This window comes from Drosophila serrata, unplaced genomic scaffold, assembly GCF_035046125.1.
Source record: "Drosophila serrata isolate PLE 108 unplaced genomic scaffold, ASM3504612v1 contig_382, whole genome shotgun sequence".
Lineage (NCBI taxonomy): Eukaryota > Metazoa > Arthropoda > Insecta > Diptera > Drosophilidae > Drosophila > Drosophila serrata.
Window position 1 is genome coordinate 6,479,440 of NW_028257280.1, and position 18,782 is coordinate 6,498,221.

Here is an 18,782-nt window from a genome sequence, read left to right on the forward strand (position 1 = left end):
AATTAAGTTGATAAGTGAATAAAGCTTGAGAAAGAATATGGATAAAATTTAATAATTTTTAATTTTTTCTATATTTTTTCTCAAGCTTTAAGTATTTAATTTAATATTGTTTACTTAACTCTTAAAATATTTAATATTCAATACGCATTATTAAACTTTTAAAAACTATCACAGAACCATTTTTTTAAGTGAAAATAATATTATTTTATTTACTTAATTATTATTGGTACCAATTTGACTGCAAACTTGAACTTTATTTAATCTCAGGCTTCGGTAATTTTTCTTTTCTTGCCTTTATTTATATATAATAATATTTTATAGTTTTAATTATTAATTTTTTATATAAATAATATTAAAATAGTTAGTTCATACACGTCTAACTAGTCCGGAGTCCCATTCCCACATGGGTCCAACTCCGCTTGCCATATTCTTTTAGCTCCCTGCTCCCTGTCAAAGTGCCTCGCCCGGTAAAGATCGGTGAAGATCCCTGGTAGCGCCTTTTGGCAGGTGGACGGGGTCCAGGCCACTTTTCGAGTAACTGCACCGTAAGGGAACTATAGGAGCTATAGGAGACAGTTGGCTGAGGTCACATCGTACAGGCAGGCGATCTCGGTATCCTTCACGATCCTCAGAACCCAACGACTTACATGCCCGCCGTTGGTCATATGGAAGCCATCAATGATAACTCTTAGTTGCTTGAATCAAATTAATCCATTAGACTAGTTTTCATGGATTCATAGGAGGAGCGATGCTTCAAGTTCTGACAAGCATACTGACTGATAGAGTACATAGTAAATAATCAAGAAAAGAAGGGGTAACAAAACTGCGTCATAATCAATTTCACACTATTTAAAGCAGCAAAGTTTATGTGAAATTTGAACACAAAAAAAATAAATAAATAAATAAATAAATAAAGAATGAAAGCTAACATTGTGAAGCCTATACCAATGCAGTTGAGCATTGGAGCCGGGAGCCAAAATTTAAAATGATCATAACTAAGTCAAAAATGCATTAATTTTAATTCGGAAAGCTGTCCTATGTTAGTTTTTATTAGGGTAACAAATCTGCATCATTAATTCAAAATAAAATTTTTTGTCAATTTTTAACAATTTTAACGGTGTAACCCCTTATAAAAATTTGAAATTTAAAAAAATTGTCGAAAATTAAGTTTGTCTCCGGACTATGCTAGATCGATTCATCTCTTTATGCTGATCAATAATATATATGATTTATGGGGTCGGAAATGACTCCTTCGCTAATTTTAAAGCTTGTGACAAAAAATATAATGCCCTGCAAGGGAATAATAATGTCCAATTAAGAACGTATTTAAGGACCTACCCTATTAATATAATAAGTTTTTAATTACATATTCCATACATAGAAAAACAAGTGAAATTAATTGGATATTTAATTCAAACTTGTAATTATTAAAATACAACTTATAATTACTTGACTTAGTAATACCAAGGATTATTTTAGTGTTTTATTTCTGGAATATTTGCCCCTCACACTTGATCGATTTGATATTTTAAGAGGGCAAATGTAAAAAACCTGCTGACTCCGTTGCAAAAAATAAATTCGCCCAAAACTGTAATACTCATATTATTTTTAGGCACTCAACCCTCTGAAACGATTCAGTGCGTAAGTGCCTGAAGTAAGTCAGAGATTTGTTGTGATGTCATTCAAAGAGGCAGTCATTGTCTCCTCGGGAATCGTGTTTTCGCACAATAAATTTCAGACTTTATTGATTCTTAAATGGTGATCGAAGATGATTAACGAGCATAAATTAAATTAAACTGGTTCAGTTACGTTTAATTGGGGCTTACCCTTCTTTTGAGGAAATTTTCCACAAGCAGTCATTCCAAATATTAAACAAATATATGGCAAATTAAAAAGGTGTTACATTTTAAAATTGATATGTTTTTTATGAGGTAGGTTAAAGATGAAAGGTTTGAATTCAGCAGGTATCTTATTCAACAAGATTGGTTATAGCTGATCAAAACAAAGCATGCGGTTAATTAATTACTTATGACCCTATTTACACTTGTGCAAAATTGATGTAAAATTTAATAATGCGAACAGAGACTGTGACTGATCGGTCGATGAAAATATATCTTCGGACGACTTCTGTGCTCTTATGCAATTGCTCTTGACGCAAGCACTTGAACTCTTAATGCTAATCGGAAATTATTAAACCCAAAAATTTACCAAAGTACACTGAGAATTTTATTATTAGCATCTCCGCTTTGTTATACATCTGATATAAATTTTGTAATATCTGAAGTTTTTTAGAAAGTTGATATTTATTAATTATTCCAAGACATATCCTAATAGGATAGATACCTTCTTTAGTTATATTAATTATAGATATATATGTATTATAATATATTATTATCATATAATTATTATATTGTAAGCATTTTTCCTTTGTATTTTTAACAGATCTCCTTTTTTCCTCAGTGGAATTATAAACAACCCGCTGAATCGACGCGATGATGACATCATAATCGGGTTTTTGGGGAACTTTGGATTTTCGGCCCACTTGCGCACTTGCAGTGAGCCCGCCTAGCGGTACTTTCAACCCCAAAAATAACCAAAAACAACCCACTGAGGTGGAGGCTGGGCTGGGTGATTATTTCGGGAACTGCGTAATTTGGGTTTCAAGTACAAAAACCGGACACTGAACCCGGTCGCCGACGTCGACGAGCAGCGAACTTCCTGAACGTAGGGCTCACTGTGGGCAGGCCTGGTCAGCTCTTCCTCTTCCGGCTAATGGTCGATGTCCCGCGGATCACGTAGACCACTTTGGGCAATAGGGTCTCCCCCGGGATCCGTTCCCAGAGACCAGAATTGGCAATCCGACCACGAGTACATCGTTGCCGAAAGTGCGCACCCAATGGGAGTCACCGATTGTAATGCCCATCATGAGACGGAGTGGTTCGCACGCCCAGATCCAGTCACATACTCCGGTGCCCGATGCCAGGTACCAAGTGCTCGAAACCCGGCACTCGAAGCCCCATAAACATAAAGCGGTGGCAGTCGCGGTCCCTGTCCGGCATGCCAAATGAGGCCAAGAGCGCGTGCGCGGCCCGCTTCTGACGTTACCCATTTAATATATTAAGCGAAGACGCAAACTATAACACCAGAAAGCCCCAAGGGGGATTTTTGTTAATATAACATGACAACAAAATATAAAATTAAAACTAAGAAGAAGTATATAGAAGATAATATACATGGTATATAACTTAAATAATTCCAAATGAAAAGCTGCCTTTTTGAGAGCAGTTTATAGTTTCAAAAGTAAATATCTGATATATTCCCTTCATCTTCTTTATTAGCAAACAATTAATCTTTAAACCAACCTGCATAGTTTTATAGCTATTAATAATAAACAAAGTCAATTAATTGCAGTAGAAACAAAGACATTACGAAGCTTAATTAATGAACAATGAGAAAAGTTCCAGGAATTTGTGTACTTGCTCCAGTTGCACTATAAAAATAACCTTTTTCCAGGAAACCAATTCTTAGTCAAATATATTAGATACTTGATATTATCTTCCTTTGATATTTCAACAGCAAAAAGTAAAATAAATTAAAGCAGTTATTGTAGTGTTAAAGTCTCAGCCGTAGCCGCTGCGCATTTTGAATACAAATAACTTGTGATTTTGACCAATTCATAAGCTCTTTATATTTTGCTTCGATTTCAATTGACAACAACTTCCTTCTTTAAGCGGGTTTTTTCTGTGATTGCCAACAACAATAGTGTCTTATTGAAACTGAAAACTCTCGCATTTTAAATGATTTCCATGGAAATAGCACTTTACAATGCGCCATTGCGGCATCAACAACAATATAGGAGGCAGCTGTGGCTCCCAGGCAAGAAAAGCAATAATTCATGCTTATCTAAGGGGATAGTGGGGGTCGGGATGGTAGAAATGTGTTGCATCTGATATCCTTGTTGATGGTATTACCATTGTCCTGCAATTGCATTTGCACAAAGTATACAATGTACTGAAAGGTATGCAGGAAGGAGGGACAGAAATGAGAGAAAAAAAGCTGCGCATAAAAAAGTGGATCCTTGTCTGGAGTAACCCGAGATGGTTACTGATCTCGCAGAGGAACATCTGTTGCTCTCAGGAGATACAGCAGACACATCAGGAAGCGGTGAAAAAACATCACCTGAAGCGGTGTAGAGAGAGATCCCCGGGCAGACAGATCGGAAGCAGAGATGACGTTGATGTGTCTGGATCCGGACTCTGGGTTCATTGATCAGTGTAACGATCTTCCTTTGATCTTGGGTTACAGTTTCAAAGGAGTTCTTCTCTTCAATCTCCTTTTTTGGGTATTCCTGTTTGTTTTACCTTAAGCTTCGACTATAACTTGTACTCTTTGCTTATTGATCAGTGTAATTGTTCTTCCTTTTATCTTGAGTTACAGGATGGTATCCTTTCTCTTCTTATTTATCTATCTGATGAGCTTGTTGTTTTTCCCTCAATTTTTTAAAGTTAAAGTTTAAGGTACACACTTTTTTATCAGGATCTTCAGCTAGAACCCCTTTGGGTTTTAAGTTCCCCTCTGAGATGTTTCCTTCCGTTTTTACCCAACCCTAAGACCTAGGTTCCCCTTTCAGCCTGACTTCATCTATCAAAACTAATGAGTTTCCTGTTGCTGATGTCTGTATCCTGAGCCCAGGACGAACTCTAACGAATGCAGGTTAATAACTTAACGGGTTGGCTGCTGGCTGCTGGGTAACCCGATATCCGCATCGCCACAATGTAGGTTCTTGACCCGATTTCGTTGGGATAAAAAGAGAGCACTTTTATGGCGGCAAAGGATAAGGGGAGTAGTGCAGCCTGAAATCGAGACTTTTATGAGATCCTGGCCGATGATGCTGTTGCCAATGTGGCCAACTGACCTTTTCAACTCGCACGCTTTTTAGGGGGGCTCTTAAGGCCCCGATGCTAATGACCGGCGTGAACTCTGACATGCGATAGTCGTTTGCTGTGTGTGCCACAAACCGAGTTGCATATCCCGGGACTCCCCTTAAACCCAATTAAAGTCGGTGTTACCTAACCCAATAACTAACCTCTTGCGTCCAAAAACTCCCAACCGGCGGAAGTTTCCGTGGCGAGCCCTAAAACCTAGCCACAACATCGAACCGGGTTCGCTTCGAGCTCAGTCCGAGCAGGAACTCTGGGTGGGTGGGTTTTCGGTGGTTTCCGAAGGGGTTGTGTTGTGTTGCGGTAGTCTTTGGCACTTTGAGACGCGCCACGTGTAATTATGAACCCCAAGGAGGTGTGGCTCTACCACCCCAAAAGGCATTGAATGACACACTGGAACAAGGAGTCCTTTCTTAGAGACTCTCCTCCACCCATCGTTTCTAGGAATGTTTCGTCTTTAGCCTTATCAGGATTATTCGCCGGTACCAAGAAATCGATGTGCAGCCAATAAGTTAACGTCTAATTTTAAAAGTTTTCGCCAGCACTGAGGTCCTTGTAGCTGGTAGCTTCCTGCCGCTGCAAGTTTCCCGTTTTCGTTAGCATGAAGACGCCGAAAACTTGTCTTGGCAAAAGTTTCTCCAACGGAGCAGAGATACAAACAACAAGTGTCGAGAACTTACATCACTCGAGCGGAAACTGCCAAAAAAAGCGACCCATTCATGTTGTGTTTACCACCCAATTTGGCCAGAGCAAGGAGCTTCCAACTCGAACCTGTGTGCAGGAAGTTGGCCAGGCCAAGAGGCGCAATGAAAAAAAACGTGTCCAGTACGACGAAACAGTTTCGCAACGAACTCTGAACGTGGCAGACGAAGCGCATCGGGTATAAAGAACCATATCTTTAGTCTGAGTCTGAGTCTGAGTTTGAGTCTGAGTTTGAGTTTGAGCCTGAGGCCCCGAATCCCTACTCCCGACTCCCGATACTTGTCCCGAGGCGTCGATATGGCAACGGGGCTAGAAGGAGCAGGAGGAGCAACAGCAGCAGCAGGACAGGGGCGGCTGCGTGTCCTCGTTCCAGGACCTCGGCTGCCGCTCGGCTCGATCCGATGCCATTCGGTCCCGGTTTCGGCTTCGGTTCGGTTTCAGTTTCGGCTTTCGACGCGCTGCACTCTGCTGCGACCAGAGTTTTGAAGTTCCCGCTGGCCAAGTTTCGAATCAGTTGCCGCCGACTTGTTGGGTCATTTGCATATAAAAACGTCACAGCCTGCATATCGATCAAATGCAACAAATATCGGGTCATCATCGATATCTTGCCAATTAACCCAACGATCAATTACTAGTGTCGCTCGATAGTTCGATCTTCGCGAAAGTTTTTTTTGCGTTTTTGGAGTGTATTTACCAAAATAACTGAGTGAGTAGATTTCACTTTTCTCCATCTAATTATTTTTGGCCACTTTTGGGGCTTTACCTGTCGCGCTGAAACTTTTGGCCAAATTATTCATCACGGATGGCAAAGTTTTGTGCTGCAGCAAATTTAATTCAATTTAAAATGTTCGCGTGAAATTTGAAACATAAAAAACTACTTTTTTATATAATTTAATTAGTGAAACATTAACTAAGCATGAACAAAAGAGAGAGCTTTAAGTTCTGGCTTTTCTTTAATAGAATTAAATTAGTGGCACAGTAGGAAAGTTAAGCCTGCATTACATTTTTAATGAGTGAGAGCAAATAATAAATAGCAAAACATTTTGTTACTTGAACTAGGAACCATAAAATAATTATTATATAAATGGTAGAATGACGCAATTATAAATTCTTAAACAGAGTCATAACTAATTTGGTTTCATTACAATTATTCAAAGTGGTATTTATTCAATTTAATTTTGTCAACAATGAAAATGTTTTCCAAAGAACACTCCACTCGTGTGTTTTTTTTTAATTGTATTAATTTCAATCTGAAAAAAACAAATTCCTCTGACTAATACCCACCATTAATACTCATTTTGTCAATGTAAATTGCAACGAATCAAATTTAAATGATTTCAATTACCACGCTGTGGAAATTTTACTCACCTGATAATCCGATCCGGGCCGCGCGGAAAAGCTACCTCGGAAAAGCTGACAATCTGCTTAAGCAGATTTATTCTCTCGGATTCTCCGTGGCGTTCCCTTTGCTGGCGAAACTGTCGCTGATTTGATTACCAAAGAACCAACGAGCAGAAGGAGCCAATGAGATGAAAGGGACTCTGCGCGAGCACGGATGCCATGAAATTTTAATTTAACTTACTGCCTTCTACGCAGTTTTTGTGAGGAGCAGTCGTCCTGTGTGCTTTGGGTGAGCCAAAGCCAAACATTAACATTACGTGCTGTGGCATCAAACTAAAAACAAGGACAATGCAATTTTATAGCGCCATTTGGTGGCGGCCGCGTCTTGTGAGTAATTTGAATGATTTGCCAGGATCAGCAAAGCCAGACGATGGAGAAAGAAAGAAACTAAAGTAAAGGGCAGGGGTCTCGCTTTATATAGCCATTTACACTCAGGAAATAAAGGTGTATCTTCAGGATTTTGTAAAGAAGTAAAGCTTATCAAGGATTCTTTTTCCCTTATATTTATTTTCAATACAATACTTGAAATGTAAATCAATGATTTACTTAAAAAATTATTAATCAGAAGATTTATTTGATCTACATTTAATTTTGTCCGGTGTAATACACATTATTTTTATTGTTCTTCTTGTTGCTTACATTCAATTAGGCAAACGCACGAACTGAGAATAGCGGATAGGGGGATTCCCCCTTGCAGAATAGTCCTTTCGCTCCTGTTCAATGTCTGTGTCTGTGTCTGTGTATATGTTTAATTGTACATTACGTATACGCCACATTTGACGCATTGTGGCTGCTGCTGTTTTGTGGCTTGTATATTTTAATTAGCGCCTGAGAAAATATTCGCTTATTTGTTTGTTTCCCAGACTTTTGTTTGTTTGCATTCTGCGTCCCGCTTTTATGGTTAACATTAGTCGAAAATTGTCGCATGTATTTTTATTGGCCTATTACTGGGCCCGTTTAATGGCTGGAAATGAACACATTGTAAACGGCAAATTATCCAACCGAGAAGGTGATAAGCCAGCATCATCGGGCCCGCTAACAATTACAACTGCATTTAGTGGTCCTAAAAGTTGCGCATTCAGTATGCAAATTTATATATATATATATATTACATCAGCAGCAAAACAATGGCCAAGTCGGAATCTGGCAATTAAAGGCTTGATATGGAAATGTGATAAAACTACTGTGAGGGTGAAAGGCCATTTGCAAATTAAATAAATTGCGGAGTGCAATTAAGTGCAATTCTCGTTTAATCACTCGAGTAATATCGAGAGCAGCTCACATATTTATTAAAAGGGGAAAAAAGTTGTATGCTCTTCGCATAATTACATTAAAATATTGTTTCTGCTTCAACTAACTTGCCAGACAAAAACCAAGGAGATGAACTTGTAAACAAGCACACAGACATACAGATGGCCAGACATAGTCCTACCATAACATATACAATATATTTATGCTCGAAAAGCCGAAACCCAAAACCGAATAAAACCCAGCAACCCAGCTCCCATTGAGAGCTTTCAGTCTTTTGGCTTTGTGTCAAACTGTCACTTCCCAACAATTACGACTCTGTGAACTTCTTTGTGCCCCGCGTCCTGTACCTTTTTCTTTTTGGGGGCTGACTTTTAATGAGCCAAAAATATCAAAATGAAATACGGCACAGAGGCAAAAAAAAAAGCAATAACAACCTCCTGGCGCCCTGGACAAACATTGCATTGGTTTGCTGCTCTGCGATTTTCACGCTTGTATGGTTTTCCTTTTACTCGACTCCGCTTTTCCACCTTCCCGGCTCCATCGTGTTCTGGGGGCCTTCACCTTCACCGGTTGCGTTTGGGCCATAAAATATTTAAGGACCTCTGAATGCACTCACACATTTATGAAAGTGTAAATATTTAATGACGAATGCCCTCTGTTTCATAGTCAGATTTTCAGAGGCGCTGCTACACGTTTGCCGCCTGACTCTAGGCAGTGGTTTCTAGCCGGAAATGTTTTACACATCGCCACACTTAGGAGCACACACATGTGCACGGGAAGAAAATGTGTGAGTTTGGAAATAAATTGATTAAATTAAAAGTTATATTTAATAAAATTGAATTGAATTAATAGAACTATTACATCTAGCACATATAATTCATTAGGAAGTTCCCAAACATGTCCATAGGTTGAGCACACAACTATCTTTTTGCTTTTAAAATATGCTATTAAAATCTCAGCAAAACAAACCTTATTTCTAGTTCTACAGTTAGATGATAAGAATGTTTTCTATTCTAATATTGTATTAGTTTATTTCTCTCAGTTTATTAGCAAAGGGAAAGGGAAATGTCTGCTCTGTTTCTGCTGGGTCTTTTGTGGCCCGTTAGCGGTTTTACGTTACATGCGGCGTATGCGTAATGTCTGACTTTTACTTCCGAACAGGCCAATGGCCAAATGGCCCAGCATGCATTATTAACTGACCTTTGTTCGGCCCCCTTTCCCCTCCTGCTTTTTGGAACACCATTAGTGGGTGCATGGCGAACGTGACATATTTCATAACGAATTATGCGATGCCTAATTAAATTTGGTGATGAATGAAAGACTCGCTTTGCCATTTGAGAGAAGGATAACTTTTGTGCACAGGACGTTTCTTAATCAACTCACGCAGCAAGCGGCAAGAAAAGCGGAAACGGAAATGGGAAAAGGGAGTCAAGGCGGCGCTAAGGAAAAAAGACAGGACAAGCGCAAGTAATGAAAGCCATTAAAAATGGCGGCGGCTTAACTGGAAAATCGATAGCCAAGTCACAGGGAGCGAAAGGCGTGAAAAGCGAAAAGAAATAGAATGCAGGTGAACCAGATATATATATGTATATGGTACGTCCACTACATGTACGTGTGTGCGAGTGTGTGCCAGGACTCCACCCAGTTTTATTCACTTTTTATAGTTATCAAACATACACACACAGAGCGAGAGAGACTGGAGGTCGCCTTGAGAATTCCTGGAAAATACCCGCGTTCAGTAAAAGGGGTACGGCCACCTGCATGTACCTGTATTATTATTGATATTATACCGGGGGATATATATGCGGAGATATATATTTAGCCCCTGCTGGATGATATAACCGAGCGCATCGTATGCGGAAATGAAGACATTTACCAAGTGCACATGTGAATTAATGGCCTCGACGAAAAAAAGACACCGACCAAACGAGCCGACAATTTCCTACGATTAGCTGACACGCGAATTGAGCCAAGTTAAGTCAAAGTCTGAGGGAGAGAGGCAGGTCAGTGGAGCAGGCGCACGAGATATGTATATATTTAAGGCCATAACTCATAGCCGTTGATTTCGCTCAGTCATCGGGCATGAATAATGTCGGCTAATGTGTCGCCAGGGAATGGCTAATTAAAGTGCTCGAATAGATCACGTTCCGTGCTAAACAAATACCTACCCAAGTCTTAAATAAAGTCATCAATTATAAAGTATTAACTCGTTTTAGTTAAAAACTTGACTTATGACACCGAAATTATAGTGGGTTTGTTTCTCAAGAATTATATTTGCTTAATATCATTTTACTGACTTATTTTAATTCCAAGAAAATTAGAGTGACATATGAGTCTTTTTGCAATCTTTGAACCCATTGCTATCAAATTGAGTGAGTTATTTTTGGCTATTCTGTTTGGGCGTAATCTTTTGTTACAACGAAGGTGAAACCCTTTTGACCAACTGCGTCATATGTTACCTCAACAGCTTGTTATTTATATTCATTACTGCTGATTGGCTTACATCCTCCGTTGACCTCTTCTCGTTATCCTTTTTATACAATCAATTCCTGCAAGCTTATCCCCATTTTCCCCCGCTGACAAGGGGAGTTATTTTTCAATGCTAATCCCGCAGCACCTGCGACATGTCCACGCGCATTCCAATTGTGTCACTTTGGCTTACCCAGCAGCAACCCTATCACGGCGACACCAGCTGCTCTTGGTGTTCACTTAACCCGGAATCCGTAACCCCTAACCCTTAACCCACGCCATCCTTAACCCCCCAACAGTAGCCCGACCTCTGGGTGGCAACCGGGTAACATCAATCGAACCTGACAACTGAGCAAACACATCGCGATTGAAAGTGCAAGGCAGAAGTGCATTAAAAATTCATTAGATGTGCGCCAGGGACAACGCAGGCAGAACATGCACTGCAAGAAAAAAAAAAGAAAAGAATTCATGGGTGTATAAATATCACTTTCAAGTCACATAATCATTTGATTTTCCTACATAATTCACACTGCAATCGAGCTCATTTTCTACCTAAAATAAAATCAAATTTATAGACTTATTTACGGTGCACCTCACTGCCATTTCCCAATTGATGGGCAAAAAGTGGCCGAGGAAACAAAAACATTTGATTTACAGAGAGCTCCGCCGTCGTCTGGCAATGTGACGACGCCCCATGGAGCCTGGAGACCAGAAACAAGGCGCCTCTAATTGGCACAAATTTTGCAATGCGCCCCGTGATCACGCCCTGTCCACGGTCAGTGGGTGGTGTACAGCCACCCACTCAGACACCCCTACCAGGAGACGGGCGAAGACCTCACCCCCGGCGCGGTATTTTAATGCCAGGCACGTAGACGGGCGCACTAATGGAATTAAACAAATTACTTTATGGTCTGCGCCAGCGGCGGCAGGAAATGTAAATTTCAGTGCGGACACGACCACTTCAGGTTGGAGAACGAAAGTCCCATTCAATTCGGACCAGAGATCTAGAGCGAGCTGAAGCTGAAGCTGGAGCAGGAGCTGGAGCCGGAGCCGGAGCTGGAGCTTGGAGCACCTGGAGATCTGCCGAAGGCGTTGCAGTCCCATCTGGGCATGCAATTTTCGAAACTAAACTAGTTTGCACCCCGGGCACTTGGTTGCTACGTGATGTTGTCGTGTTGGTTTTCCCTCTGTTTTTCCTTTTCCCTTTTCCCTTTTTTTTTGTTATGGTGCTCAGGCGAATGTCCTGACAATCGCTGAGTTCATGCCGAGCTGCTGCTCTTGAACCTTATGCCAACTGTGCGGACAACTGTGGCAAATAATTGCATGGCGAACACTCTCGCCTCTCAAGGTTCACTGACATTTGCCCGAGCGCTCAATTTGATTAAGTGCACGGGAGGATTGGGGTGGTTGGAGCTCCATCTCCCCCCCCGCCCCATTTGGTTGAAGGTCGGGAACGGAACTCGCAATGAAATGCAATTATGTGCAAGCGCACGGCACCCCCCTAAAACACCCGCTCAATGTCACCAGAAATTGCATTAGACCTCGCTGGCACAAATTGTTTATTACTCGCACAAGGCAAGTTCTCCCTCAGTCCATCAACGGGATTAGCATAGCCAAAGATTTCACTCACACGGAAACAAATTTTCCTACAAATTTGATAAGAAAATATTTCAAGTTAAACTCTTATCCATCAGAATAAGTTTTAAAGCAGACCAACATATTTGTTGAATTACAATACACTCCTGAAGAATGTAAATCTCTTATCAGAGTATGTGTATATGCTTCCGATACCATAAATTCCTGGCATAATTTTTATGCAAATGAAGTATAAACTTTGAGCTTGCAGTACACTCTTCCGTCGTGTTTTTGGCTCATCCTCAGAAGCCGAGAAGGAAGAAACCCAGAAACCCCTTTCAAGGGCTCAGCTCGGACGCGTCTGGCATTTATGCCAACGCTTACATTCCGGCGAAGGTGAAATGCCAGATCTCTGGGTTTTCCGTTTAAATATACCAACTGGGTGATGATGATGATGACGAAGACGAGAAGAAGGACGAGGAATATGCTACTGTCACACTCGACCAAAACGCTTTTGTCCCCGCACAAAGATAACAACAGAGACAACAGTTTGTGGGGCCAAACTCTGAAGGTTTCTAAGGTCTGAGTGCCAGAAGGTGACAGCTGGAAAGTGAGAGGAGGGAAATGCAGAGCTCAAAGGGGAAGAAAGGCCGGCCAGCTTCTAACAGCATTACCCGGACACTTTGTCCGTGGTAAATGCTTTACTCTTTTTTCCTCTCGTTTTTATTTTTTTGATGCGACATTCTACACACTGCCTGGTACAAAAGGCAAATAAGTGCAGCCATGTGCGTACAAAGTCCTTTCGTGTGAATCCAAGTTTTGGAGGGCTACGTGCTTTCTCAGAGTCACAGGGGTTCACAGATGGCAAACACAGCTAAATGTCCATATATGAAGAAATATTATTAAAGCCCATATACATATATTTTGCTTACAAACTAATGTGCAGACAAAATGTATTTTCAGTTATGGCCCATTTAAATTATTAGTTTCTTCCGCTGTTTTCCCACCAAAAACAATTTCAAGTTTATGTGACAAACGTGCATCTTCGTTTAGGTAATTTTCCACCTTTTTTTGCCCATAAAAATATTGCTCAAAAACAACCAAGGATGCAGCTCTTCCACTAAACCAGGCAAACACTTAAAAACCTCTTACCAACACTCACCTTACAGCACTCTCTTTCACCTGCACGAGTTGTCTGGCTAAAAACACAAAAAACAAAAGGTAAAGCACATTTCCTTGCTGTTGTTTTCCCCCGACATTTTTATCTATGCATAATTACTTAAATAAAATGCTTGTCTTGGTCTCGTTTGTGGGCGTGGAGGCGGCCTGGTGGGCAAAAGGGTACTTTATTTTTTACGAGTGCGCTCGTGTGCGAATGCTGGAACAATTCGGAGTCGAGCTCTGTCAGCTGGAAGCCCAAAAAGTGATTCAACGGCAAGGGAAAACTAAATCTGGACAGGATGTGGTGTGGCTAAAAAGTGCACCTGATGTGGCCGAGGTTTTTTTTACGGCCGAAGTCAGAGCTCTTGTTATGGCGAACTTGGCTTATTTGTTGCTCTTGTGCTGCTGTTGTGCTGTTGGCTGATGCCGAATAAACAAAGTTCCCTGGTGAAAAGTGGGCTCCTCGAAAAACCCAACTCGGTCAGGAGCTCGGCCCACTCGTTTTGTCCTGGCAATTTCTCTCTCTCACAAAGGCAATAAAATTTTTGCATGACTGCGGGCATTATTTTTGTTTTTAACTGTTTTGTATATCCACAGGAAACTCTTGTGTTTTTACCTTTTTTCCTTTTTTTGGTAGAACAGATGTCGAAAAATTTGTTTGTTAATTGTATCTATAAATATTCAAGTTAGTAAAGAATAAAGAGAATAAGTTATTATTTATACTTTGTAAATAACATAATCCTGAGTTTATGTAGTTTCCCTAATTTACGATATATATTTACTTCCTTCTGACATTTTTCTCCAGTGTAATGCCCTCTCTTTGTCCAACTGTTTGTGCTTTTGGCTCCTTTTTCGGTCCCTAGAATTCTGTGTAACGATGGGGAAAGCAGGTCACCTAAGGAGGCATCACAATCAAATTTAATTTATGCATTATTTATTTTTCATTCACAACTCGATTAGAGTTTTGTTTGCCGGGCGAAGCCGAGAGTTTGTCGCCAGCCCTTAGAATGTCAATCAGCATTCATATGCATATGAAAAACAATAAAACATTTTGAATATTTTTTGTAAAATAAGAGCTACAGTTTTCTCCTTTTTTATGCCGGTAGCAATACCGGTGCCATTGCCGGTAGCACTTGATATGCAAATTGTTGGCTGTCAGGAAAATATGCACATTAATTTTCATTGCTTTCGCTTGGCTTTTTTATCATATTTTTTTTCTCATGTGTTTTTTTGTTGTATTTATTTTGCTGCCGTGTCGTCGGCTCTAACGCAAACACATAAACAATTTATTCGCAACATCTCACGTGTTCGGTGGGGCGCCGTTTTAAGAGTCGGTGAAAAATGTTGAGAAAACCCGGGTGAAAGCCACGGGCACGTGTACGTAGGTGAATCTGCTTTAGCCGGAGGCAGATGCATAATCACATGTTAAATGATCGTCAGAGCCAAAGAACCCGACCCACACCCACACGTGCTGCTGACTAATCGTCGGGATTCGTTCTGTTTGATGCGACTGTCAATGGCAGATAGCAGGGACCACGCTGCGTATGAGTGTTATAATTTACAATGCGGTGGAAATAACAAGCCAGCGGTGAGCAGTGATGCGGAGTATCTGGGTGGCTGCACCTAGGTACGTATTTTATATTCAGTTTTCCATTTTCCAGGAGCAGTAAATTGCTTCAGGACTTGATGTGGGTATTTTTAGTTGAGTTAAATTATTGAATTCTTGATTGGGATAATTGAAAATCGTAGTTATATATTACAGCTTTTGATAATATTTCATATTTTCTTATGAATTAAATAAAGTAACTTGTTATACAAGTATTATCTTGCGAATTTAATTCTAATAGCTTAAGAGGATAATATTATTTCTTTCTCAGAATTTATAAAGTGTCTTTGAAAGCCTTCCATTTTCCTTTTTATCTTTCCAAGTAAATTACGTAGCTTTTGCCATCACTGCCAGCAAATAATCGCCAGGGCACACAGCGAACAATAAGATACAAATAAACAGGTGTTTATCCCAGCCAAGTAATATGCAAACACGCCTGAAGAAAACCATTTTCATGTCTAGACATCGGTGAGAGTTACCCCTATTAGCGGTAATTAAGGCTAATTCGTGTAACACCCGGACTGAGCTGCTCTCCAGCCAAACTCCCAGTAATGTTTAACCCCTTAAACAGCGAATGCAATTATAAAGACTCTTGTATACAATTTTAATCAGACGCCGCGGAAAACCGCAAAATCCACTCAGCTCTTCGGCTCCCCAGCTCAGTTGTCCGTGGCAGAAAGCTATTTTCCACTAAATTAACAAACGGCAACAACGCAACAGCCAAACTTTTCTTCCGATATACGCATTTCCTGTCGAGTGGAAAACGACTTTTCCCCACATTTCCCAAACATATTTCGCACGAAAAAATTGAAAAAAAAAAAATTGCAAAAGAACTGACAAGAAAAAGTCGGGTGAGAATACTTAACGGAAATGTTCACTGCCTGCTCCTGGCAACCGAAAGTGCACCATGGCATATGAGTGACATATAAAACATTAACGTTGCCGAGTGATTTTTGGTCGCACTCAGATAACGCAGATTGTGCGAAAGTCCTGTGTGTGTGCAGCCATAAATTATACGGCGAAACAGCCTGTCATCCTGTTTGGTCCTTTGGTCCCGTCTGCAGTAAACAAAGCTGTAAATTGGGCTGACATCCAAGGAATCTCTGCCCGGAGGATTACTGGGTCTAATTGATTTCATTCGGTATTCCACAGGAAATGCAGTTTCCGCCACTCATCGCCTTGAATTTCGGTGACTGTGCCTTTAATCTTTTGGGGCACTAGCTATAAACCGGAAGTACGTGCATTCGTTCTAGTGCATTTCCGCTTCAAAAAATATAACGAATGGCATCAGAAGGCCGCGAGCGTAGCGAAAATTGTCATTTTTAGAGAAACGAAACGGAAATGGCTTTGAGAGCACGTGAAAAATAAAGAGTTATGGATGCTGCACAGGGCCAATAAATCAAATTTCTAGAGATGGGTTAACCATGACGAAAATAAGTAATAGGATAATGCAGTTTTTATTATTTTAAAAATATTTACTTACCAATTTGATCAATTTTTAATATAGAATTTGGTTTGCTATTATTTGAGAACGCATTTACTTCATCCAAATTACACCAAATACTATTTAACATTACTAAGAAGTTGCTGACCATATTTTTACTCAAAAAATATTGTATTAAAGTCACATTTTCATTGTGTTTTTTTCTATGTGCACTGGAAATCGATATTTTGTGCGTATAGTCATCCTTGTTGGTTGTCGTTTGACAGCTGTTTGCAGTTTGCTGGCTTTATGAATTGGCCCCGTGCCCGACGTGCACGGTGTCGCATAGCGCTCAAGTGTATGCTATATATTTTTTGCAGCCCCTTTGGCTGCAACTTATTGGCACGGAAATTTAAAGCTAAGCGCATTGCACAAACACTCTTCATTTGACATCATGTGAACCTTCCGCCAGTCTCATTCCTTTGGCTCGTTAATAACAATGAAGCGTGTCAAATGCGCACAAATATTTCTCCAGAGCTGAGGATCGGGTCGGGGTGCAAAAGTTGAACTAATCAATTTTGCGCATGATTGATGCCCAATTGTGCTGCATTCTTTGTTTGCCCCCGGGCCCAGCTTCGCATTCGTCATCAACGGCTTCAGTGCCATCAACATGACCACGAGGAGAAAAACATTGGCATTGTGGTTCCTTTATTATAATAAATATACTTTAGACAAAACAAAAATAGTAATTAAATATTATATAAGTTGAGTCTGGACATATGAGAAACTAGAAGGCAAAAGAGTACATTTTATACGTATTATAAAAACACATTTTAAACATGAGACTCTGATTAAGTTATTTTTAATATTTAAAACTATTTTTACTACCCGTATAGTTAGTTAAAATCCACACACTTTACTAAAATATTTCGTAATATTCTACTGACCTCATCTGGTGACATTTTTGCTCTGTGCAGATTAACTTTGTTTCAGTTGACTGTGTTTCATTACAGTGTGCCTGGCCAAGGCAAAAGTTAAAAGCTGTCCCCATTTCCCAGCCACCATTTCCCGGGCCCCATTTTCCACCATTCCCACTAGACTCCATATAATCGCATCACCGAGTCCTGTGGCTTCACGACAGCCCTTTTTCCAGTTGATGCGATGTCGTCGTCAGCCATTGTTGACGGGGCTTCTTGATTGGCTTTTTGCCGGGGAAATTGTCATATTAAAAATGACCGTAAATCAGCCTCTGCCATTTTTTGCCTATCCCCAACGAATCCCGGTCTAATCTAATATGAAAATATGAACACTCGCTGCTGTCCTGCAGAATTTTGAAATGCTATTAGCTGAGCGATTGCTCAGAGCAAGTATCAGTGTCAGTGTCAGTTTAGCCAGAATGACAACTCACCTTTTGACATTCGCTTTTGGACGTTCAAAACCCCAATTTGGCTTTTGAACACTCGGATCTCCGGTCGAGTGCAGGACAAACAAAATGCAAATGGCTCAAGGCCAAAAGCCACTCACTTTCCAGGATGTGTCCTGTCGAGGATATGCAAAATGAGAAATACTAGAGAGACAAATCAATTGCCCGACACGGCTTAGCAATAAAATTGTGCTTCTAGTGTGCGCAACAGTGCGTATACGTATTGCACACCAAGGCCAGATGGGTAATCCATCAATCGCAAAGTGTTTTGGGTCGAAAAATGTGTTGTGTCATTTCTCAATGTATATTATTGCCCTGCGTAACCCATAAATTGTATCCATCCTGACTTTTGCCATATGCAACTTGAGTCCGTTTAATAGAGAGATTTTATCTAACTCAAAATGTGTACACTCTCCCCTCCTGGGCCTGCAATTAAATTGTGTGTGTGGGTTGGTGGAGAAAAAGTTGTTTGCACATTCAATTGACGCGTATTATTTTTGGTAACAAATCAAACAATAAAAAAATACTGCCATATTTCTCCCAGCGACAACAACGTGTAAAGAGAGTATCTCGAAATGTGACAACATGCGTGGCAACTCGCAAAAAAAAGGAAAAAAAAAAACAAAGTTGCCCTGTTAAATGGCTGGGCAAACATTTTTATAGCCCGCTGCCTGTTTTCTTGGCCTTTATGAATATTTATCGCTAATATTGGTTATATAGCCACAACAATAACAGACCGCAAAACGCAGTAATCACATGTCCCATGTATACAGCTCTTAGCATACTTAATTATTTTGCGCGAATTTTCATGCCGCACTTCATGATTAAAGG